Below are 26,393 nucleotides of genomic sequence, written 5' to 3'. Positions count from 1 at the left end.
TTCCCAAGGTGACTGCGTATGCTAATTGTTGGTTTCTCTTAGCATTCGTGTTCGAATGGTTCAGGGCCCGGCCCATTGTCTAGGCCTGCGCTGATACCAGCTCTTCTGGAGCCATGGTCCAAGGTGAACAATGTAACCCCTTAAGGTAAACGGATATGCATAAATGTTCCTTTTCAGAAGCATTTGTATTTTAGATTGTCTGTGAAAATTGATATCCAGTCTCTTGATGGTTTGTACCTTCGGCTGCAATGTTTGAATTAACCCTTTATTGCCGAGCCCTTTTTGCGGGCTGTGCAGTTCTGGGTTTTTATATTTCATAGTCCAATTTTTACCGTTGGGGGGAGGAATGGATCCTACAATCCGGAGATTACAACCTTTGAGGACCTGCTTTTTAATCTCTCTCCTAGCTCCCTAAACTTTGCCTGCAGGACCTCATCCCTCTTTCTGCCTATGTCGTTGGTTCCAATATAGACAATGACCTCTGGCTGTTCACCCTCCCCCCTCAGAGTGTCCTGCAGCCGCTCATTGGCATCCTTGACCCTGGCACCAGGGAGGCAACATACCATCCTGAGCTGAAGGGTGCAGGAACAAGTCTAACTAACGGGGCACGCAGCGAGATGCCCCACTTCAGCAACATCCGGCTCAGTATATTCACTGTAATGGACTGCGCTGAGCTCATTGGTCACGTTGAAGGCTTCAGACCTCCACACTCAATTATATTTCAGTGCAGCTTCAGGAACCGGGTATCACATTATCGCCAAGATGCCAAACATGTTGTCAAGATTGGTGGGAGACCAGAGGATTGGGAAATTTTTTTAAACCAGCAAAGGATGACTAAAAAAATAATAGAGAGAGAAGATGAATTATGAGAGTAAACTGGCAAGAAATATTAAAACAGATAGTAAGAGCTTCTACAGGTATATAAAAAGGAAGAGAGTAGCTAAAGTAAACGTTGGTCCCTTAGAGGATGAGACTGGGGAATTAATAATGGGGAACGAGGAAATGGCAGAGACCCTGAACAAATATTTTGTATCTGTCTTCACGGTAGAAGACATTAACAACATCCTAATAATGGATAATCCAGGGGCCACAGGGAAGGGGGAACTAAAGACAATCACTATCACTAAGGAAATAGTACTTGGTAAAATAATGGGACTAAAAGACAAGTCCCCATGACCAGATGGCCTGCATCCCAGGGTCTTAAAAGAAGTGGCTGCAGAGATAGTGAATGCATTGGTTGCAATCTACCAAAATTCCCTGGACTCTGGAGAGGTCCCAGCAGATTGGAAAACTGCAAATGTAACACCCCTATTTAAGAAAGGAGGGAGACAGAAAGCCCAACATCTGTTGTTGGGAAAATGCTGGAGTCCTTCATTAAGGAAGCAGTAGCAGGGTATTTGGAAAATCATAATGCAGTCACGCAGAGTCAGCATGGTTTTATGAAAGGGAAATCATGTTTTACAAATTTGCTGGAGTTCTTTGAGGATGTAACAAGCAGGGTGGACAAAGGTGAGTCAGTGGATGTGGTGTATTTGGATTTCCAGAAGGCATTCGATAAGGTGCCACATAAAAGGTTACTGCATAAGATAAGAGCTCACGGAGTTGGGGGTAATATATTAGCATGGATAGAGAATTGGCTAACTAACAGAAAGCAGAAAGTTGGGATAAATAGGTCATTTTCCGGTTGGCAAATGGTAACTAATGGGGTGCCACAGGGATTGGTGCTGGGGCCTCAACTATTTACAATCTACATTAATGACTTGGATGAAAGGACCAAATATAATGTAGCCAAGTTTGCGGATGATACAAAGATGGGTGGGAAAGCAAGTTGTGCAGAGGACTCAAAGAATCTGCAAAGCGATATCGACAGGTTAAGTGAATGGGCAAACATTTGGCAGATGGAGTATAATGTGGAAAAGTGCGAGGTTATCCACTTTGGCAGGAAAAATAAAAAAACACATTGTTATTTGAATGGAGAGAGATTACAAAATGCTACAGTTCAGAGGGACCTGGGGGTCCTTGTGCATGAAACACAAAAAGTTAGCATGCAGGTACAGCAAGTAATCAAAAAGGCAAATGGAATGTTGCCTTTATTTCAAGGGGGTTGGAGTATAAAAGCAGGGAAGTCCTACTACAACTGTACAAGGTATTGGTGAGACCACACCTTGAGTACTGCGTACAGTTTTGGTCTCCTTATTTAAGGAAGGATATACGTGCATTGGAGGCAGTTCAGAGACGATTCACTAGGTTAATTCCAGAGATGAGGGGTGTGATAAAAATGATAACTTCCGGGAAGTTATGTCATCACTTCCTGTGAACTATGAACTATGAACTGTGTACATACCTCACTTCCTGTCATATGTCACTTCCTGTTGGACTGGCATAAATACTGGTCTGTTCAGTATTGTAAGAGGCTTCTACCAGAGGCATGGTAAAGACCTCTCTTGTGTATATAGTGTGTTTATAAGTTACTTAAAGCTTACTTTAAAGTTACTTGATGGTAAGTCTCCTTTTTCTTACATCAAGGGGGTTAACTTATGAGGAAAGGTTGAGCAGGTTGGGCCTATACTCATTGGAATTTAGAAGAATGAGAGGTGATCTTATTGAAACATATAAGATACTGAGGGGGCTCGACAAGGTAGATGCAGAGAGGATGTTTCCCCTCATGGGGAAATCTAGACCTCTGGGGCATATTTTCAGAATAAAGGGTCGCCCTCTTAGAACTGAGATTGAGATGAGGAGGAATTTCTTCTCTGAGGGTCATAAATCTGTGGAATTCTCTGCCCCAGAGAGCTGTGGAGGCTGGGTCATTAAATACATTTAAGGTGGAGATAGACAGATTTTTGCAAGATAAGGGAGTGAAGGGTTATGGGGAGCAGGCAGGGAAGTGGCTTTGAGCCCAAGATCAGCCATGATCTTATTGAATGGCGGAGCAGGCTCGAGGGGCCAAGTGGCCTATTCCTGCTCCTATTTCTTATGTTCTTATTTCATAAGTAGTTAAAGTTGCACTGGATTGAATTGAATTGAGGATCTTTAATTCTCATAACACATTTGGTAGAAAAATATAATGGCCCAGAAATTCGGGTCTCCACGGGTGAGTACGCGCTGGGTACTCACCCGTAAGCCCAATGGAAGTGCCAGTTTCCTGCATGCACTGCGCATGCGCGGGAAACCGGCACTTCCATTCCCCTGAAAGCAGGGGTTCAGAGGTCGAACGCGTGCGCGGGGGAGGCTGCGCGTGCGCATCAAACTTCGTTTTTTTTTACAGGTTTTCCCGGGAATGTAAGCCTGCAGAATTTAGAAATGTAAAAAGCAGGCATAAGGCTTGCTTTTTACAAGGTAAGTGGTGAATTAATTAAAATTAAAACATTTTTTCCACAGGTTTATTATTTTTAAATACTTTAAAGCAACGTAAGTTTATTTTTAGCCCCGTTAGAAAATAAAATTATTTTTTTCAAAAATTTAAATTATTGTTTAAAATAGTTATTTCATTTAATTTATAGTTTATTTAAAAAATGTGATTTTTAAAAAATTTATTTGAAGATTTAGTGCTATTTTGGGGCCGTAGTATTTATAAGTCTTGACAGCACTTCCTGTCAGACTTATGAATGGAGCATTCCCTGCTCCCCATGGCCCACGTGATCCCAGGGGACGCATCGAACTAACTGCGCCCCTGGGATACGCAAGCACTGTGCGCCGGCAGCTGGACCAGGCCCCGGATCGAAATTCCCCGGGGGCCGGCGCGCTAGGTAAGTGCAGATCGGGGGCTTGCACACGCGGGAAGCCCACGACCTGAATTTCTGGGCCAATAACGTTTATTTCTGTGTTCATTTTGGCTCCTTTATAGCACGTGAGTAGAGTGCCTTGTAAAAATGATAGTCGATCATATTATAATTATCCATGACTTGAAAATAATCTTGTTGCTTTGCTGAGAAATTGACCATATGGCAATCTGTAGGGATGCTGAGCAGTAACAAGTAGTACTTGTGGCGAATAGAAAATATGCTCTTGTATTAATGCAGAATGATGACAGTCCTTGTATAACTTGCAAGTGATCAGGCAATTTACATTCTCAGCTCCACTGCAGCCGAATGGTGGTTTGCCTGAAAGCAAATTTCTTCCATTGATTCAGGCTGACCTCTCGTGTATGACCCTTGCCTTGCCACAAGCAGCCAGAGGGCAGTAACAAGTACTGGGAGATGGTGAAGGCATTTTGTGACTGTGGGTATCGAGGGAAACGGTCAGGTTTCAGGGTGTCACTGCTAGAAGTGAATTATGACAGAGGCTTAATGCACATGCGTATTAAGGGTAGTGTCAGTTTCTCACGGGCTTTTTTTTTCTGCATAGTGTCCGCAAAATAATGAAGTTATATCTTGGTCCTGAAACAGCGGTGTCTCTCAGAGTACGCCGTTGTATTGAAATGCCCCGCAAGTTCGAGATTTCTGCATGCACGAAATCCGGAATTTGCGGCCTGTCGACGTACGCGTTCACAGGCCATCCGCGGTATGCAATCGCTGGCGCTGAGTTGGTCTATTTGGCCAGCATTTGCCCACGTGTTTGCATCAGCGTAAGGGGATATCAAAGGCTTAAATTAAACATTTTCATAACCTAAATTATGCACATACACTGTTTTAAATGAGTCTATGCAAATATTGACCTGGATTACAATTTTAATGATGTATAAAATTATCAAAAAATTAAATTTTTGTTGAGGTTGGTGCAATGAAGGTAATTATGAATAAAATTTCAATTCTGTACATTGTCTGATTATTAGATTTGGGGATTCAATTGCATATCATTAGGGGATTCTCTTCATGAATGATTGAAATGGAATTCTGCTTATTGATTGAGGGACTGGGCCCACGTAATCCCAGGTACGCTTCTGCAACACCTGCGTCCCTGGGATCCGTGGGCCATTACACTGCCCTCCGCCTCGAGGCCTGAGATCGCAACTCTGCAGAGCCTGGGTGCCAGGAGGTACTTTCATAATTGTTTTGAGGGTCGGAGGCGTACTGCAACCGCAATTTCTAGCCCAATATAAAACCATTCCAGAATAAATTTCAAATGGTGAAACAAGCTACAGGTCAAAGTGCACCAAAATAAACTCCTAGTGAAGCATGTTTCTTGCCCCCCCACCACCACCCCCACTTCCCACACGGGAAACATACTTCAGGAATTTCTAAATTAATTTTTGAGTACTTGGAGTTTTGCATTAGGTAAAGTTGCAGCTTAAGTCATGGCAAGTTTATGCCCCACTGAACTCCCATGGTAACTATTTCTGTACGTCATGTGTGGGTTTCAGTTTTTACTGTAAAAACAAATTGAATTGTGGAAAGTGATCCCGAAACACTAATAAAATCCTGAAATATAATGCAGCAAAAAGGAGTTTAATTTATTCAGACACCATGAAGCAGTGTTCTCAGGCATAGGCCTTTATTCAGGGCTGTTTTTCAGTTTCAGGTTTTTCGCGTCGTCAACTCGTTTGGAACTGTGTCAACATTGTGAAACTGTTCATCACCTTTGTGAATTGTGTAGGTGAGCAGGTGCGCTATCTGAGAGCGACAAAGAGTTAGAAGGAAGGAAAGAAAGAGAGACAATTTTGGTTTTACTTTTCTCTGGGCACGGCACAGCACGTCAACTATTGTATATCAACAATCATATAATCTCGACAGTGCAGTGACTACTGTAATGTATGTACCTTTAAGGGGGAGAACTACTTTTTACAGCTCCTGTATCCTGTAGTACCGGCAGTGACCACACTTGTATATAAACCCTGAGTAGTGATCTGTACAGTCAGTTGCAGTTTGAACCCTCATTCAGTAAACACCTGTTGATCGTTCCCTGCAGTCTGTTGTCTGATTATTGAAGGACACAACATTAAGATACACGGATACAACATTGGCGATGACGCAGATTCAAACCTACCTGCAACTCTGCATCACCTCCCAGGGATTCGCTCCTGGAGAACAGTGGAAGGAGGTCGAGTCCAGAAGCACGGGCGTCGACCACGGTCAACCGCCCAGTCATCCAGCGGAGATTTGAGCATCGCAGGGGAGGCTGTCAAGAGCCAGGCTTGGCTTTCCAGTCACGGTGGTCCAGCGAAACGTGCTGGCAACAGGTACTGCGCAGACCCTTCCCGGACAGCGGCGGCTAGAGCCTACCGAGTGGCACAGAAAAAGGCCGAGCAGCGTCGACGGGGGAGAGAGAGAGGGCAGAGCGCACAGGGCGCAGCCGGTGTTCAGGACCGAGCGGTGTCAATGGGGAGAGAGATGAGAGAGAGCAGAGCGCAGCCGGTGTTCAAGGGCCGAGCAGCGTCAACGGGGGAGAGGCGCGCAGGAAAACGCGAGGCACTGCCATTGCCATGAGAACCGCAGAGAGCGGCATTGGCAGCAGCGCAGGAGCAGCGCACGAAACACACAGGGCATCGCCATTTGCCACGAGGACCGCCGAGAGCGGCGTTGGCAGCAGCGCGGGAGACACCATTTTAAGCCGCAGCGGGGAAGAAAGGAAAGCGCGGGAGACGCCATTTTAAGCCAGTCTAACCACACCCAAAAATGCCGAAGAGTGGCAGTATCACAGCGTTCGACAATGAAGTCGAAGATTGGACGACATATGTCGAACGCATAGAAGTATACTGCAAGGCGAATGAAGTGCCAGATGACAAGAAAGCGCTGGTATTGTTGAATTCAATGGGTGCAAAAACGTATGGCTTTCTACGAAACCTAGTAACCCCAGAGAAGCCAGTAGAAAAGGATTTTGAAAATATTGTGTCAATCCTACAGGACCACTTAAACCCCACACCGCTGCTGATAGCAGAAAGATTTAAGTTTCACAAAAGGAACCAGCATAAAGATGAAAGTAATGCTGAGTATTTAACGGAACTGCGCAAGCTATCGAAACACTGCCAGTTTGGAACGGGATTAGCAGATACTTTAAGGGACAAGTTTGTGTGTGGGCTTCAAAGTGAAGGAACCCAGAAACGGCTTCTATCAGAAAAGGATCTTACACTGGACAAGGCTTTCAGCATTGCAGTATCACACGAAGCAGCAGCACGGGGCGCTGCAGAGATACAACGGAGACCGCAAGAATATGGCACAAATGAAATGTCATACGGATCACCAAACTATCTGGGTCACGCTCAAGATAGCAGGAGTCCAAGTGAAAATGGAATTGGACACAGGATCAGCCCTAACAGTCATAAACCGAAGGGACTACAAGCGGCTATTCTCACATATACCCTTGAGAGATACAAAGATTGTCTTGAAGACGTACACGGGGTAAAAAGTCTACCCCAAAGGAAAAATAAGGGTGAACGTTATATATAACGGCAAGGAAACACCAAAAATGGACCTATATGTATTGCCAGATGGAGGACCACCACTACTAGGACGTGAATGGATCCGGAAGATACAGCTAGACTGGCATTCCATACAAGCACTGACTGTAGATGCCAAAAAGGATGACGACGTCACACCTGGACGACTGTCAAAAATGCTAACTGACGCACAAGAAGTGTTCCAGCAGGGACTCGGAACACTAAAAGGCATAAGCGACGATCAAAATAGAGGAAAATGCAAGCCCAAAGTCTTTTAAGGCCAGACCAGTACCTTATGCGATCCGCCCAGCCGTCGAAGCAGAGCTGGAAGGTTTGGAACGTTCAGGAGTACTGTCCAAAGTGGACTGGAGCGAGTGGGCTACACCCATCGTTCCTGTAATGAAGAGGTCGTTGAGTAATACGCCTGGGGAACCAAAGAAGGTTCGCATCTGTGGGGACTTTAAGGTGACAGTGAACCCAGTCCTTCACACTGTACAATATCCACTTCAGCGGAGTGAAGATATTTTCGCCTCGCTATCTGGAGGGAAACGCTTCACTAAGATTGATCTGGCCCAGGCGTACCTGCAAATGGAGGTAGAAGAAGCCTCGAAACAGTACCTCACGATCAACTCTCATAAAGGTCTCTACCAATACAACCGGCTGGTGTTTGGGGTAGCATCAGCTCCGGCTATTTGGCAAAGGGCAATGGAACAAGTCCTGCAAGGGATTCCAGGGACCCAGTGTTATTTGGACGACATCCTGGTCACGGGCGAAAATGACAGTGATCACCTCGCCAACCTGGAGCAGGTGCTCACTAGATTGAAGGAATATGGGCTCCGAGCTAATCGCCACAAATGCGAGTTTTTCCAGATGCAGATCTCGTATTGTGGCCACGTTATTGATAAAGAGGGGTTACATAAGTCCCCTGAAAAGATTGAGGCAGTAGTCAAGGCTCCAGCACCGGAAAATGTGTCACAACTGAGGTCGTTCCTCGGGCAGGTGAACTAATACCATAAGTTCTTGCCGAATTTGTCTACCGTACTACACCCACTGAACACCCTACTGCAAACGGGGGCACCATGGAAGTGGAGTGATGAATGTAAACGAGCTTTCCAGAAGAGCAAAGCATTGATCACATCAAAAGAGGTGTTGGCTCATTTCAACCCAGCACTAACAATTCGGTTGGCGTGTGATGCATCACCCTATGGCATTGGAGCGGTGCTGTCGCACAAATTCCCGGACGGCTCGGAGAGGCCAGTAGCCTTTGTGTCTCGGTCACTAACCTCAGCCGAGCGTAACTACGCCCAGATTGACAGGGAGGCCCTCAGCCTAGTGTGGGGAGTGAAAAAGTTCAATCACTATCTGCACGGGCAGAAGTTCACCTTGCTGACTGACCACCAACCACTTGTCTCCATCTTTAATCCAAAGAAGGGCGTTCCGGTGATGACTGCGCAACGGCTACAAAGATGGTCCCTTTTTCTAGGGGCGCACCAATATGAAATCGAGTATAAGGGCACGAAACAGCATGGAAATGCTGATGGGCTATCACGCCTGCCACTGCCTACTGCGGAGGAAGCACCAGCAGTGGATCCTGTCGAAATATTTCATTCGACTATAATTGAATGCTTGCCAGTAACTAACGCTGGTATAGAGAAGGAGACCCGAAATGACCCGACACTGTCTCGGGTATATGATTTGACGGTGAAGGGATGGCCAGCACATGGCGACTCACTGTTGCCAGCATTCTCATCCAGAAGAGAACAGCTGTCAGTATGCCAGAGACCTTGATGTGTGGATCCCGAGTGGTAATTCCACCCAAGTTAAGGGAGAGAGTGCTCAATGAGCTTCACGAAGGTCATCTGGGAGGGGTGAAAATGAAAAGCCTTGCTAGGGCTTATGTGTGGTGGCTGGGGATCGATCAGCAAATCGAGGACCTGACAAAGAGCTGCTCAGGATGCCAGAAGTTCCAAAATGCACCACCACATGCCCCTCTACACCCATGGGATTGGCCCTCATCTCCATGGCAACGGGTGCATATTGATTTTGCTGGTCCATTCATGGACTCAATGTTTTTAATAGCCGTGGATGCGCACTCGAAATGGCCTGAGGTCATCAAAATGTCCTCCACCACCACGGAGAAAACTATTGCAGTCCAACGGACCTTTTTTGCCAGGAACGGCTTGCCAGAGCAGATTTGCTCTGATAACGGACCACAGTTTGTGTCCGAAGAGTTTCGAAGATTTATGAAAAGGAATGGGGTAAGGCATTACACATCCGCCCCGTATCATCCAGCCACAAATGGATTGGCTGAGAGGTTCGTACAAACCTTTAAAAAAGCAGTAAAGGCCATGTGCGATGACGACATTCCACTGCAGCATAAGGTGGACAATTTCCTGTTAGCCTACAGAAATGCGACACATGCAGTCACCAACCAGGCCCCGGCCATGATGTTCTTTAACCGAAGGTTGAGATCTCGTCTGGATTTGCTCAGACCAAATGTACGAAGAGATGTTGAGAGTAAGCAATTCCAGCACATCAATGAAAAGCCGACAAGGAGCTTCAATGTAGGGCAACCAGTCTTGGCCCGCGACTACCGAACAGAGAAATGGCAACCAGGAACGATATGCACACGGCAGGGGCCACTAATGTACACAGTGGATGTTCGGGAGAACATTGTGAGACGCCAGGCTGACCAGATCCTAGAGTCACAGGAACGAGTCAACCCCATGTCTCGGCCATACGTACTTGGTGAGGAACCTGACGTACAGGTCGCATCTACCTCAGAAACAATAGCATTGGAAGCTGATGAATCAACTGACGACAGGGTGTTAGAATCGCCTCCGCACCAAGAGCGAGACACTCGGGAAAGGCGTTATCCAGAAAGAATCAGGAAGCCTCCCCAAAGACTGAATTTATAAATAGACTATTTTCAGTTAATGTTGCATGTTAAAAGTGTTAATTGTAATTAGTTTGATATTTAATTGTTAAATGAGTTTTATGGTACTGTTAATCTAAAAGGGGAGGAATTGTAATGTATGTACCTTTTAAGGGGGAGAACTACTTTTTACAGCTCCTGTATCCTGTAGTACCGGCAGTGACCACACCTGTATATAAACCCTGAGTAGTGATCTGTACAGTCAGTTGCAGTTTGAACCCTCATTCAGTAAACACCTGTTGATCGTTCCCTGCAGTCTGTTGCCTGATTATTGAAGGACACAACATTAAGATACACGGATATAACAATTACACTTCAAAAAAATGTACTTCATTGGGTGTAAAGTGCTTTGGGATGTCCTGAAGTCATTAAAGGTGCTATATAAATGCAAGTTCTTTTTTTAACTGTTCATATATAATATATTGTAGGTTACATAATGGCCCAAAATTTGTGATCGGAGGCTTCTGACCTATAAAAAACCTACGCATTTACCTGGTGACCCAGGAGGTATGGAGGCCTGTGATCCTGGGCCTCTCTGGTATCCCAGGGGTGCATGTGAGTCGGCCCAACCAATAAAAGAAGGGAATCCCCATTCATGAATGGGGATCACTTAAAAAATGCATAAAATATGACACATGAAATACATTTTAAAAATTACTTATTTAAAATTAATGAAAATGCCATTTAATTAAATATTTTAAACAAAAATTTAATTAATTTTTTTTTTAAATATGTTTTAATTGGGCTAAAAATAAACTTACTTTATTGGACAGGGTTTTTAATGTAATAATGAGTGATACAATTTTATTTTTCTATTTTTTTTTCATTTTTATGCTGGTAAAAGCAAGCCTTACATCTGCTTTTACCAAGCGTTAGAATTTCACAGGCATTCAGCGGGCGGAAGTTGGGCAAATAGCGCAACTCTCCACCCGCAGAGGCCCTTCTCCCGGGGATGCAGAGGATCTGTCAAGAAGATTCTTGACACATTGCAAGTTCCAGGTTTTAGCGCATGTGCTTCGCATACCTAAGCCCGGAACTTGCGCGGCCCCCACGGGCGGTGCGCACCTCATACGCACCCGAAGAGGTCGCAAAATACGGCCCATTATAATACTCCTGTTGTATAAGAATGCATCCTCTGATTGCTATTAGTTCTGCTAGTACTTATGAGTATGTTGTAAAGTCTGAAGCTGATGTGTAATACTGTGTATGGGTTCTCGAGCACTGGTATCCTTCATGGGCCCATTCTTCATATGTGACCCTAAACAAGTTAATATTGGCAGATTGTTTTACCATGAGGATATCGCAGAGAAACCAAATCCAGTTCTTTCCTGATGTCCACTTTCAGCTGGGTTTATCAGGCAGTGATCAGGAGCAGCAACGCTCGCTAAAATTATGTCCCTTCCTCAACCGAATGACACTGAGTCCCCTAATACTGCCTTGACTGAGATTCGTCAATTTAGTGCAAATCAAGAATCGAACCTAGAACTTTGTTGGTGCAGTGTCCTGTAGGGTTGCTAACGCTGGCTGGAGGTATTCCTGGAGATTTGATCACTTGATGGCTGACTTCTAAACATGTGACTTGTGCAAATGTTAATACGTTTACATAATAAATGTTAAGTTCCCTGTAGTTGAGTATCTTTGTTCGTGGTTTTACGCCAGCAGCCATTGTGTGAGAGGGCGAAGAGGTGAAAACACGGGTGGGATAGAGGGGAAATCAAGGGTGGGGGAGCAATTCGCAGAGGGGAAACCAGGTGGGAGCAACTTTAATTCCACCAGTAACTAATAGTAACTCACTGATGTTACGCTAACTAATAGAAATGCTGCTAACTCAGATTTCCTTAATAACAAACAGTAATACAATAACTCACTGATAGTTTATATGTGAATGGTAGTAATAGGTATAATACCTGAATATCCTTCCTTAGGATCTTCTCCTCCCCACCACGATTCCCAACCCCCACCCTGCGATGTCCCCCACCGCGGCCTTTCCCTTTCTCCTTCCCTTGCTACCTCCCTCCTCTCTGGTCCTTTCGGGGGGGGTGGAAACTGAGGAAAAAAAACTCAAATGAGGTCCTGCTGTTAAATTCGGCAGGATCTCCGCAGTCCTCGTATTTCCGAGTTTCACGGTTGCTAAAAGTCCCCATGCTCCCTCCCCGCCCCCCTGTAAATAATGGGGCCGATGCACCAGAAACCAAGCAGATGGCATGGAGCCACTTAATCTGCAATTCACAGGTAAATTTTTAATGAAAATGTGAAAGAGCAGTGACACACCGAGAGGACTTGAAGCTGGTTAACTTCACTCAGCGATTAGTAAAACTCTTTCAAAGGGCCCAAAGCACCTCTGCGTACCACACAATGGCCCTGATTTTCCCGAAGGTGCGGGGAATTGTCGGGTTCCCCGAATGTCGGGTTCCGACCCGAATCTAAATGGGTCAGCCAGCTGCACGCAATTTTCCCTCAATTGGCCAATTAATTTCCAGCGTGTGGGCACCCTTGCTAAGTGTCCAATTCCAGTCAGAAAGCCCCACATTATGATGTCATCATTCGTGGTGCTTTGAAAGTGTCCAGCAAGCTTCTCAACCTCTGCAGGCTTCCCAACCAGTCGGACAGAATGGCACAGGAGCCTGCACCAGCTGCTGCCAGCGACAGGGGCCGAGCTGCCGCCAAATTTGACAAGACCTCATTGCAGACATTGGTGGATGGGGTTAGGGCCCACAAGGAGGTCCTTTTCCCTAGCTCAGGGAGGAAGAGGCCTCTCAAAGAGACCAGGGCTGCCTGGATGGAGGTGGCTGCAGAGGTCAACTCTCTGGGAGTCACCCGTCGGACCTGGATGCAGTGCAGGAAGCGCTTCCATGACCTTCGCCGCACAGGAAAAGTAAGTACGAAGTTTCCATCACCCTCAACCTGATCCCCATTGCCTTTCTCCAACAGCACTCAGCTTCAGCAATCTCTTCCTCCACATCCCACTTCACAGTCACATCCATGCACCCTTACCCATTCCCTATCTCTCTATGCTCACATTCACATAACTATTCCACCATGCAGCCCTCACACTGCCGCTCACTCTGATGCTTGGAACACAACTGACAACACACAGGGAGGGCCCTTGGTCTTGCAGCCTCACACCATCTTTGTCTCCTTCTAAGTATCTATGCTATGCAATCTCTACACTCACTCCTGCACTCTCACTCAAACTCCACTTGTCTCCCTCATTGCAGGAAAAGAGAGCTCACAATAGACAAGAGCGTGCGAGGACTGGAGGAGGACCACCCTCAGTCGCCCACCTGAGCCCCTGGGAGGAAGCTGTGATGGAGATTGCTGGGGCTGACGGGCCTGTGGATGCTGGGGCAGGAGAGACAGGAGCAAGCCCGCAAGCTGGTAACAGAATAGTTCCCCATCTCTCTCATTGACATAGCATGACTTGCTGATATGATTCTGAAGCCACATCATTTGGACTTATGAGCATCTGCCAAATCCAATGTGCAAGTAGCCTTGGCATCACATCTTTAACTCTTTCCTTTACTCCCCCACAGGACCATCTGGAGCCCCCGTCGCCACTGCCGAGGAGGAAGAGGCTTTGCAGCCAGACTCCTCAGAGGAAGCTCCAGCCTCTGAGGGTGCAGCGTCAGCAGAAGTAAGCGCATCCAGCACCAGCGCAGACACTCACACCTCGGTGGGACCTTCGGGACATAGAGTAGTGTTGTCACCTGGTGTATCACAGCTCACAAGTGAGCATCAGCAGAGTGTGGAGACAGGGACAGCAGTGGAGAGTCCTCGTCGGAGGGCGCAGGCCTCTGCCAGCACAGCTCAGCTGCATGTCGACCCTATGCCTCTGGGTCCATCCACATGAGAGGAGGTGATGGATCTCCATGCACAGATGCAGGAGTCGCTGGCAGGTTTTGTCTCCAGGGTCGCTGCGAGTGTGGAGCGAATGGAGGAGTCCATGGCGAGCATGAGCAGAGCCTTATTGGAGTCATTGGCGCATGAAAGCATCACCACGGAAAAGTTGGCTACCTCCGTGGTAAGGCTGGCTACTGCCGAGGAGAGGAGGGCTGCAGCCAAGGAGAGGAGGGCTGTGGCCGAGGAGAGGAGGGTTGCAGCCGAGGAGAGGAGGGCTGCAGCCATGGAGGAGCTTAGTCGCCAGGGTATCAAAAACATGGTGAGTGCTCTGAATAGAATGGCATCTCTTGAGGGGCGATGGGCATCTATTGAGCACCGAAACCAGACCTTCATGGAAGTCCCTCTGAGCAGGACTTCCAGTGCTGAGACGGGTCCCCATGGCCCCCCTGATGTGCAGCAAGGTGCTCTCCAGCCACTTGCAGGCACTGATGGGGAGCTGACCCATGAGAGGGAGGTTGTTGGCACACCTCAAGGAAGTGGGGGCTCCTCTCCACGCGCTCACACTTCCATGCCACTTCAGAGCCCCGCCGGAGTCCACACCCCAGTAAGATAGGAGTCTCAAGCCCTGCACAGCCGCAGGAGCAGCAGACTGCTGGCGAACCCTCACAGGCTCGCCACCCCAGAGGACACCCGCCAAAGGTGTCGAGACAGGCGCAGCAGGAAAGTGAGCAAGGGGCCTCCACATCTGCTGAAGCCACAGGGGTACCACTACGTAGGAGCACGCGTAAGAGAAAAATAAAGCACCACTAATCACAAGGGTAGTCACTTGGGTGAAAAGTCTTGTAAATAGTTTTAATGCCATCAGTTTCCTGTACATAAAAAATCTGGTGGCAACTGCTGCAGTTATGGCGTCTGTCATTTGGCGAATGGGGATATCACATAGAGGCCTTAGGATAACTTGCAGATGTCAGCAAGCTGGTCAAATAGGTAGGAATGTGCAGGCATGGGCCACTGACAATGGTCAGTTAAGAAGCAGTGAGGCTGCAGTGTTTGATGTACCAGGCTACGCAAATCTGCCCAGGATGAGTGCATTCCTTGCATTCCGCCCAGCAATGTTCTCGCGCACTGGTGCCGCTGGTTGGCGGGCATCTGCAGGATGCTCGTTTCCGTCCTCCTCCTCCTCCTCCGCATCATCCTCATCCGAGGCGGCTCTGTGAGGAGCCTCTTGGTCCTGCGGAATTGGCAAGCCACGACGCTGTGCCATGTTGTGAAGCACACAGCATACCACGACGATTTTGGAGACCCTGGCTGATGAGTACTGTAGGGCTCCACCTGATCTATCGAGGCATCTGAAGCGCATCTTCAGCAATCTGATGGTTTGCTCGATAATGCATCTGGTGGTAATGTGGCTGGAGTTGTAGTGCTCCTCAGCTTCGCTGGCTGGTCTCCTCAACGGCGTCATTAGCCAAGAGCGCAGGGGATATCCCTTGTCTCCAAGTAGCCATCCTTGAAGTTCATTTGGCGGACTGAATAGCGGAGGCACAGTAGACTGGCGCAGTATGAAGGAGTCATGGCAGCTGCCAGGGTACTTGGCACAAACATGCAAAATCACCTTCTTGTGGTCACACACCAGCTGAACGTTAAGGGAGTGGAAGCCCTTGCGGTTGACAAAAACTCCTGGATTGTGGTGGGGTGCCCTAAGGGCCACATGTGTGCAGTTAATGACGCCCTGCACCCTTGGAAAGACTGCCAGCTGAGCTAATCCAAGCGCTCGCGCCCTCACACTTGCGCGATCCCTAGTGAAATGGATGTGATTGTGCGCGAGGGCAAAGAGGGCATCGGTGACCTGTTTGATGCAAGTGTGTGCGGCCGCCTGGGAGATGCCGCTGATGTCTGCTGCTGATCCCTGGAAGGAGCCTGAGGCATAAAAGTTGAGTGCGGTGGTGACTTTGATGGCCACTGGTAAGGAGTGTGGACCTGGTGCTCTGGGCTCCAGGTCTTGCTGCAGCATTGCGCAGATGTCAGTCACAACCTCTCGCGAAAGTCGGAGCCACCTCTGGCACTGCTGCTCAGTCATGTTGAGGTAGCTCACCCTGTGTCTGTAGACCCTGTTTGGGGGGTATCTCCTGCGCCGATGGCCTTCCATGCGCTGGCCCCTTCTGGCCTGTGCTGCCTCAGGTGGCTGAGCCGCAGCCTGTCGCTCCTGCTGGTGCTGCTGTTGTTGCTGTTGCTGGTGCTGCTGCTGTTGCTGGAGTTGCTCCAGCCTCCTCTGCTGTTGGAGATCCTCTAATGCCAGGAAGGGAAGGAACAAAAGGCCTCCCATGCTTCTGGCAGATGCCTCCATTGAGGAGGCGCGGAGTTAGGGTGGTGAGAGGGGCTTCCCAGGAGCTCACACTGGGGAAGTGTGTGAGGCTCCAACCTTCCACAACTGTGCCTAAGCCTTCAACAAGTTGCCCCAAGCCTTCAGCAACAAGGTCCTGCAGCCTACAAATGCTGTCTGATTAAATCTCTTCAGTCCTCATTGACCTGCAGCTGAAAGCAAGCAAGCCAACTTTGTTCACGCCAGGTTTCATCAACGGTGTTCCCACCAGGCGTGTTTCACGTGGGGAAAGGCTGAAAATTGCAAGGGACCCTGAAAATAGGATTAAACATGCCAATTATTGATCATTAGGCTCCCGCCGACCATTCCCACCTGCTGCGGGCGGGACTGATTTGGGTCGTGCTGAAACACTGGGGCGAAAGTCGGGTGGGGCGGGGAATCGGGCGGGGGGGTCGCGACCCCCTATTTCTGCAATTCAGCCCCCGCCCGACGGCTGGGGAAAAATCGGGGCCAATGACTCTATTGTGATGAAAGCCAGGAATCTCTCTGGACGAGGAAAAAAATAATGGCGCAGGTCAAAAACGTGCGATTTCTTATGATCAAAATAAGAGAGCAATTCTGCGTGTGTTAAAGTGATGGGCAGTGTGCTCTGGGCGGAGAGGGATATTCTGCACTTCAGTGGCTGCAGAATCAGTAGTTGGCAAATGGGAGCAAGTGCCTGACACATTAGCGTTGTGCTCTCCACCACCAAACCCTTTCATCTCGCCGTTATGGCACATGGTACCTTTTAAAGCAATTGCAAGATTTTAAAAACCGCTGCAAAGGAAATATTTTCTTTAGTGACCATAAGTTGGGGAAGCTGCGTGTGGGTAAATGGCAGCCAAGTTGTTTCAGTGCCTGCTCCAGCAAGGAGCAAGTTCCTTAGGATGCTCGGTCTGCTGACAGCTTCCCTGGCAATGCCTGTCTTGATAAAATGCTTGATGATGTGCCTCAATAAATCCGAGACTCGATGTTAGCGAAACAAAACAAGGCTTTTATTGACTTAGAAGGTAACACACAGGAGAGAGGTATCTTCCATCCAGAGCTCTGCCATACTGGATGTGCTGCAGGCTGGGCCAGCTTACATAGGGGCCAGGTATGGGCAGAGCCCTACACATAGTACAATACAATGGGCCAGGTATGGGCGGAGCCCTACACATAGTACAATACAATGGTGAGGAAACGGAACAGAGGTAAGGGAAATGAAACTGAAACCAACCACAGTCACAGGCAGTGATGAATGGAATATTTCATCACACTTGAGTTTGTAGTGCATCCATGCCTTTGTTACCTCTAGACTTGACTATTCCAATGCACTCCTGGCTGGCCTCCCATGTCCCACCCTACGTAAACTTGAGGTCATCCAAAACTCTGCTGCCCATGTTGTAACTCGCACCAAGTCCCATTCGCCCATCACCTCTGTGCTCGCTGACCCACATTGGCTCCTGGTTAAGCAACACCTCGATTTCAAAATTCTGATCCTTGTATTCAAATCCCTCCATGGCCTCGTCCCTTCCTATCTCTGTAATCTCCTTCAGCCTCACAACCCCCCCGAGATATCTGTGCTCTAATTCTGCCTTCTTAAGGATCCCTGATTGTAATCATTCAACCTTTGGTGGCCGTGCCTTCTGTTGCCTAGGCTCTAAGCTCTGGAATTCCCTGCCTAAACCTGTCTGCCTCACTACCTCGCTTTCCTCCTTTAAGACGCTCCTTAAAACCTACCTCTTTGACCAAGCTTTTGGTCACCTGCCCTAATTTATCCTTATGTGGATCGGTGACAAATTTATTGTCTTAAAATACTCCTGTGCAGCGCCTTGGGATGTTTTACTACGTTAAAGGCGCTATATAAATACAAGTTGTTGTTGTTGCAGGCAGTGGCAACATTGACACTGGAGATTTTGTTGGGGGTTCAGGAAATATGTATTCAACTGCAGGCACAAAACCCCACTCAGCAACCCCTGACAGCTGGTGAGTGTCCCAGAGATTTGAGTAGAGCTGATGGGATAGTCAGTTCTTTTGAAACATTAAAAGTAGGAATGGGCTGCCAGTGGATTTACATAGTTTAAAAGCCCGCCTTGCAGTTATACAACCCGCGCTCATGCCGAGCGGTGTGGCACCACCTTCTCCAGGCCAGCTACCAAGTGACGGAATGAAGGAATTCTCTAATATATCCTGAAAGTTGCTAATTGGTTGTAAATAGTCACTAAATTGAAGATCACATGACTGTGATTTAATTGTAAGTAATTACCATTGTTTGTGCTAAATTAAACTCATTTTAGTTCACCCATGGAAAGTTAGAATAAATAAATCCCATGAATTGCAAAGTTTTTACTTTAACTTAAATTGCACTAGGGCATAACATCTGGAGAATATTACCGTAACTCTACTGCATAAATCTGCATGTTTAGCATAACAATTTGTTCAAATAGGGGGATCAATCTGATTTAAAATGTGTAACTTTAACATGTTCTACCGGCAGGAGAAGACGGGTGGGAGGTTAAAATGACAGCTGGGTTTAACCCACTGCTTTCCCACAGCTTTCTCGACACCCCCACACCGACCCTTTTAACTCCTGGGTTTTCAGGAGCATGAAGGCCATTCACCACAGGCAGGCTGGAGCCTCAAATGTTTTTGAAATGTTGATGTAATTCAGACCCCGACCTCATTTTAAAAGTAGCGGATTATGCGCAGTCTCAGAGCTACCAGCGAAAGGAGTGCTCTTCCTAACCCAACAAGGAAACCTTGGGCCACCTCAGCCCAGGGCCTCCTCCATTGCAGTTGTCCCCAGACCCTTTCCCACTCACATCCCTTGCCGTGGGCCGCTTCCTTGGCAGTGACCTGCAGCCACACGGTTACCCGCTCCCACCCGCTGGCCTCTGTCATCGGGCGGGAGTCAGTGAGGGGGTGTTTAAAATGAGGGCCAGGAGTTAAAATAGGCCAGGCCTCATGCCTCGGGGGACTAGATAGATCGCAGCCCGCTTTTTCCTCCGCACCTGCGATTCCCGGCCCAAGTTAAAATTGGGGCTACAAACGCTGCAATCCTCCATCTAAAAGCATTGCAGCAGACTAATGCACTCAAACAATATCGAATTGCACTTTATAAGAACATACATAAGAACATAAGAAATAGGAGCAGGAGTAGGCCATATGGCCCCTCGAGCCTGCTCCACCATTCAATAAGATCACAGCTGATCATTGACCTCAGCTCCACTTTCCCGCCTGATCTTCATATCCCTTAATTCCCCTAGAATCAAAAAATCTATCTATCTCAGCCTTGAATATACTCAAAGGGCTGGATTTTGTCAATGGGGACGTGGTGGAGACGGGACTCCCACTTTTTGGGTTGTAGTCCCGCCTCCATCGACTTATGGCCAACCCACGCTATTTTCCCTTGATTGACCTTGTTAAGCCCATCCAGCGGGCTCAGCAGGCCAATTAAGGGACACCTGGTTACTGGTGACGTCAGTGATTGACATTTCATCTGTCAAGAGCTTTTGACAGATGAAAAATCAGCGTTTGACAGCTCTGTGAAGCTGTCAAACACTGACAATCTGTCTACTAACTTGAGTCCTTCTACTCAGACTCAGTTAGAGATCTCTCCAGACCAGAAAGCAGAATGCTGCAACTTTTGACATTTCAGCGGCCATTCTGCTTTCTGTGCCGGTGAACTGAGGGACTCCCGGGAACTGAAGGAAGAAAGCCTGCAGGAGAAAGTAAAGGTAAGTAAAACTTATTAAAACACTTTACACTTACCTCACACACTTACCCTCTGCACACATGCACCCATCACTCACCTGCACAACGGACATCTCGACCCCTCCAACCCCTTCAGACCGACGGTCCGCCTTGCTAACTTGGCGTGGTTCGGAGCCGTCGGGAAGCCCACACTTCAGGGCTAAAAATAGGGATTAGGCAAAAAACTGCATGTTAACTACCTGTTAACAAGCAGTTAATTGCCACTAATCCCCTTCCTGCCTCGGGGAGGCGGCTCCCAGCACAGGACGGATACCCGCCTCCTGGGACATTGGCACGGAGGCGGGTTGGGGGCAGGATGAGTTCCTGCTCCCCGATTCTGCAATTTTCCCACCACTCCCGCCTCTACGGGGCTTGGAAATTCGAGCCCAAAGACTCCACATCCACAGCGCCTCTAGGGCAGAGAATTCCAAATATTCACAATGCTCTGAGTGAAGAAATTCCTCCTCATTTCAGTCTTAAATGACCTACCTCTTATCCTGAGACTATGCCCCCTAGTTCTATACACTTCAGCCAGGAGAAGCAACCTCTCAGCATCTACCTGATATAAATCTATCAAACAATGATAAGGCTGATACATGGATTGCCTGACCATATATCCCCTTGTGATAGATCGAAAGGGAGAAGGAAAGAGGCTAGCTTTGATTCAGTGCCTTATCACATTTCTGTGAAACATCTTGAAGTGCTTCACATAAAATAATTTGTTAAAGTGCAGTGAACATTATAGAAGCAATTGGAATTACCCATGTGGTGCTGACTTTAAGAACACTGATGAATAATAGAATGAAAAATGACAATTTAAAACTTCTGAGGAAAAGTTCAATAAAAAAGCTTTCAGACACACGTATATAATTCAGTAAAACCCAAGAATATTAATCCATGCTGACATCTCCATTGTTGAAACTGGGCCTGTTGGCCCTGCAAGTAACATTCCCTCCCCCAGTCCCAACAGCAGAAGTACCATAGGCCTGGAAATTCCTTGGAGCTGCGCCCGCTCCTCCGGTGTTAATTTACCAGAAGTGCGGTGGAAATCCTGTTTACCAAGGAGAATTTGATCATCCCAGTCTACACTTATCCCTAAGACTCCAATCCTATTCTTAACCAGATATTTTATCCTTGTTTCTCAAATATTTTTAGGCTATTTCAATGTAGCAGTTTTATTCATTCATCCAACATCACTGGTACAATTTTCAGTTTTGCCTTCAATATTCTCTTAAGTATAGCAGTGCTGGTTGTTCCTGGAACCAGACATAGGCCTAGAAATTCAGTGGCCTGCGCCACCAGTTTGCGCCCAAAGAGGGCTTTTGCGCCACTGTGCAAACCTACCGTGATATTTAGCGGGGCGCTAATGGCGGTGCTAGCCAGTAGCGCTGTGCCACCACCGATGATGTCATCGGTGTGCGCAGCGCCCTGCTATTGCCCCGCTGGCCATATTTGGTTGCTGCCGCCTCCCCCGTGCCGGCTGCAAACAGCGACCGGTACACGGGGCCTACCTGTGCCGGTAGTGGGGCGAGTTAAGGTGGAGGTGCGGCCGGCCGCTTTTTCGGCGGCCGCCTGCCCGCACCTCCTTCCCCGGCCTCCTACACCCCCCCCCCCCCGCGGCATTGCCGGCTGTTTCCAGAGAGCCCGGCACTTCTCCTTGGTGCCGGGCTCATTTGCCGGCACTCGCGAGCGGGGATCGCGCTGTTGCAGGCACCTCCCCCTTAAGAATGAGAGGAAGGCCTGCAGTACCACAGGCTGCCGTGCCGCAGCGGGTGGCGCTGCGGCACTTTACACGCCGATATTCAGTTTCAGCGCCCCAAGCAGGGCGCCAAAACCCTTGTTTAGCGGCCGGCTTCCACTTGGGGCACTGAAACTGAATTTCCCGCTGGCGCAAGTGGCTCCGCGCGCAGCGGTAATTCCGGCGCCCAGGCGAGCTGGGCGCCCCTAACTGAATTTCTAGGTCTGAATGTCTTATGTTTACGGGTGTGCCGATACTGCCTAATATCTAACTACACAAAGGTGTAACCAGGGGTGTAAAAATAATATCCCCTTGAGATCTGAGTTGGATATTCATGTCTTTAGCATGTGTCTCCCCATGCACCTCTCCAATCTTTTCATAGGTGGACCAAGAAAACACTTTGTCGGGGGGAGAATTCGGTATCGCCCCGTTTGGGGCGCTAACTTTTAAAAGTTGAAAAAATTAGCGCCAGGCACTAATGTTTTTCAACTTTTAAAATAATTCGGGATTTGCGTTCCAGGAAGGAAGCGAAGCACTAAATCAAGTGCTCCACTTCCTTCCTGGAGCGCAACAGGCAACAGACGGGGCGGTAGGTGTCCAGCGCTGCACACTGGGCCGTGCAGCACTGCCGCGTTGGAAGGCTCCTTCCCTCTCTTAAAGGGAAGGGCCATCGCTGCAGGTTCTGCAATGGAAAGCAACTTACCTGGTCCTCGACGGCAGCCGTGATCCGGCCCAACCAGCACGATGCACTGCAACAGAGTGCTGGGCTGATCGCTGGCGAAGACGAGAAAAAAAAGAGGGCATTTCAGAATTCCTTTTACTTACCTCGGCCACCTCGCCTTTAAGTATCACCCCCGAAGCGCCCAGCCTCCCAGTGAACGCCTCCTGCAACTGTAGGTGTTGTTGCCCGGTGATGCTGCAGGGGGTGGAACTGAAGTTCGGGTCCGGGACAATGTGCACGGTGATGATGTCATGATCTCTGGGCAAAGGAGATCGGGGCGCAACGCCATAACGCCGCCACAAACCTCCCGCCGAATATAGCGGGAGTCAATCTTCTTGCCGCGCCCGGTCGGTAAGTGTTTAAGGCCCGTTAGCATCCCCTGGAGGTGCTAACGGGAGGCACTGAGGTGCCCAATTTCTCCCCCTTGGTAAGATAAGGCTAAATACAAATCGTCAAGCTGTTTTATTTCACAGCAAGTGAACGTACAGCACAGTAATGATGGGACTCATTTAGTTCAGTCAGTACAACATATCTTTGCGTAATAATACAAAATAATGAACGTGCTACATATCCCCACATCAGTGGGTAATCTTGCTTGACTCAAACAAAATAACTTCTAATGACTCTCCTGCATTCTAACCTATTGAGTCTCACAAAAGCTTGTCCTTGCAGTCTTCTGTTTGTTTAAAAACTTGACTGTCAGCCCTGTCCCCATTATTATCTCCCTCTGTTCACAACCAGAGGGAAGGACCTATGCCAGACAACCCCTGCCAAACATCTGGAACCAGGGACCTCCCAACACAATTGGTGGGAGGTTTTTTATCGATGACTGAGACAGGCTAAAGAAATGCTTATAGCCTATGGGGAAATAATTTTGATGCCTAGCTTATTAGCATTTTAAACACCTTGGCCTAGAAATTCACTATGGCCCCGCCAGCTGGCTAACGGCCAAAAGTTAGCGCTGGGCGCGGAGCCATGTGCGACCGTCCGATATTCGCTTTTTGCGCCCCAAGTCTGAACCGGCCGCTATTCCAGGGTGTACCCGCCCCCGCTTGGGGCGCAGAAACTGAATTTCAGCGCTCTAAGTGCTGCTGCGCCACCCGATGCGGTGCGGCAGGCTGCGGTACTGCAGGCCTCCTCCTTCTCTTAAGGTGGAGGTGCCTGCAACGGGGAGATCGCCGCTGGATTGTGCCGGCAAATGAGCCCGGCACCACGGAGAAGTGCCGGGCTCGTGGAAAGCAGCCGGCAATGCCGCGGGGGGGGGTGGTGGAGGAGGCCGGGGAAGGAGGTGCGGGCAGGCGGCCGCCGAAAAAGCGGCCGGCCGCACCTCCACCTTTATGCGCCCCACTAAGGCTGCAGTAAGGCCCTGGTCTCCGGATGTTAGTAGCGGCCGCCACGGAGGAGGCGGCGGCAACTGAATATGGGCGTCGGGCCGGCATCGGGGCGGAAACGGGGCACTGCGCACACCGATGACGTCATCGGTGCCGGCGCAGCGCTACCGGCTACCGCCGCCATTACCGCCGAGCTCAATATCAGCGCAACCTCCTATACTGGCGCAGAAACCCTCTTTAGGCGGTAACTGGGTGCAAAGCTTGCAGCGCCTTACTGAATTTCTAGGCCCTTTTGTCTCGGTATATTTATTAAGCTTGTGTGAACAGACTTTGCTTTTTAAAAAAAACCTCAATGTTTAAATGTAACTTGTTTCCAAATCTTTTCAGTGGAATAATGCTCAAAAAACACTCCCAAAATGTGGCAGACACCAATGAAAATATTTTCACCTACATTCTACCTCTGGATATCAATTTAAACATTGCCTCAACATGAACTACTCTAGCTGTAATTACTATGGGGGTGCAATCGGTCTTGGGCAGTAGCACAAGACGGGTGCTAGTGAATCGGCAGCCTGTTTTACACCCAGCCTGAAAATCTTTCAAAATTGGAAAAGAAAGTCAGGCAGGGTGTAAAGCGGGCGGCCGATTCTCTAGTGCCTGTTTTGCGCTACTGCTGAAGACCAATTTCGCCTCCATAGTGGGAGAAAACCTTAAATATGTGGTGATTTTCATATCCAGTTATTTTTTCCATCATTTTTGTAAGAGGACTCCCCTGTGGAGCCCTGTATGTTACTTGACTCCTCGGTCGAACACTGGCACGATTGCCCGTTCGAAATCATTTATCTTTATGATGCCCATGAGTCACAAGAGATTAAAAATTAAATCAACTCCTTGACAAGTTACTGAGATATTATAAATACCCTGTATATAGTGGAGCATTCACTGTGGTAGCTCTGAAGACTAAGTAGAATATGAAAGTAGTCCTAGTCCCAAAGCCTGAATAAATTACCCTTTATTGCAAAAATGTATTCAATAGTTTTCAACTACACAAAAGTGGTATAAATATAAACATTAAAAAATAGAAATTAATGTCAAAAACAACTCCCATAGAACTATAGAAGTTCACAACACAGTTTGCGGTCATTCAGCCTATCGTGTCTATGGCTCTTTGCTAGAGCAATCCAAACTGATCACACTACCCTGCTTTCTCCCCTCTGCTTCAAATATTTATCCCATTTTCCCTTAATAGATGCAATGGTTTCTGCCTCAATCACTCCCTGTGACTCGCAATTAGAGGGAATAGATTTTCCCGGTTAACCCTGTCAAGTCGTTTCACCATTTTAGAAACTGGTGTCACATCTGCCCTTGGCCTTCTCTGCTCCCGCGGAAATAATCCGAGTAACTCAAGTTTCTCCCCATAACTATAGTTTCTCATTCCTAGACTTGTCCTGGTGAATCTATGCTGTAGGCTCGCGATGGAGCTAATAGTTTTTCCAATTTTCTTTTCCATTGAAGCCAATGATGTAAAACCAGCAGCCGATTCACTATGAGGTCATTTTGTTCTACGGACGGAAACCAATTTCATCCCCTATGTCCTTTATATAAAGGAGCACCAAAAATTGCACACAGCACTCCAACTGTGGCCTAATCATTGCCTTGTGCAAGTTATTGTTGCCTCTTTACTCTTGTACTTCATGTGCCTATTTATAAAACCTGGCATCCAAGGCTACTGCTGGCTTTAAAAGCAAATATTTGAAAATTGCATTAAGGAACTTTTCATTAGTGTTTCACCTTTTTCAGACTTTTCTGTCAAATCAAAGATTCTCCGAAAGAGAAGCTGACTTCAACGAGGTGAGTAAAATAATCAAAAATTTACAAAATATGTCTTGTAGTTTATAAAAATGTGGTAATCTGTTAAAAGGGAAGCAAGGTGTCTTCTGATGGCAACTTGGAGAGGGGAGGGGAGCCTGACAGTCCTAGTTGTTGTAAAGATAAAGGAAGCCCGTTGTGGTCTGATGGTTTGCAGAAAATTAATTGGCATTGGCTGCATAATTCATCAGAACATAGGAACAGGGGTGGGCCATTCAACCACTTGAGCCTATTCCACCATTCATTTAGATCATGGCTGATCTGTACCTCAACTCCATTTACCTGCCTTTGCTCCACATACCTTGCTATCCTTACCCAACAAAATCTATCGATCTCAGTCTTGAAAGTTTCAATTGACCCAGCAGCCACAGCCTTTTGGTAGAGATAGTTCCAGATTTTTACTACCCTTCATGTGGAGAAGTGCTTCCTGATTTCACTTCTGAATGGTCTGGCTCCAATTTTAAGATAAGGCTCCCTTGTTCTGGATTCCCCCAGTAGAGGAAATAGTTTCTCTGTATCTATCTTATAGAATCATTTTACCATTTAAAAC

At 47.8% G+C, this 26,393-nt stretch overlaps 2 protein-coding genes across 4 annotated transcripts in view; one reads left to right on the top strand and one right to left on the bottom strand.

Moving 5' to 3' along the window:
- LOC147115177 (fer-1-like protein 6) overlaps positions 1-26,393 on the bottom strand; it is a 904,394-nt gene that overhangs the window by 559,139 nt on the left and 318,862 nt on the right. The gene's annotated exons all lie outside the window — the stretch shown is intronic.
- LOC147115178 (V-type proton ATPase subunit C 1-A-like) overlaps positions 1-26,393 on the top strand; it is a 241,258-nt gene that overhangs the window by 29,213 nt on the left and 185,652 nt on the right. For all 3 annotated transcript variants that reach the window (XM_085993504.1, XM_085993503.1, XM_085993506.1), the window contains exon 2: positions 25,775-25,825. The gene's annotated coding sequence lies outside the window, so the exon portion shown is untranslated. The remainder of the gene's footprint in view (positions 1-25,774; positions 25,826-26,393) is intronic.

The sequence above is a fragment of the Somniosus microcephalus genome, chromosome 7, assembly GCF_052327205.1.
Source record: "Somniosus microcephalus isolate GS21.2 chromosome 7, FLI_Smic_1.0, whole genome shotgun sequence".
Classification (NCBI taxonomy): Eukaryota; Metazoa; Chordata; class Chondrichthyes; order Squaliformes; family Somniosidae; genus Somniosus; species Somniosus microcephalus.
This window is presented reverse-complemented; position numbering and strand designations above follow the sequence as displayed.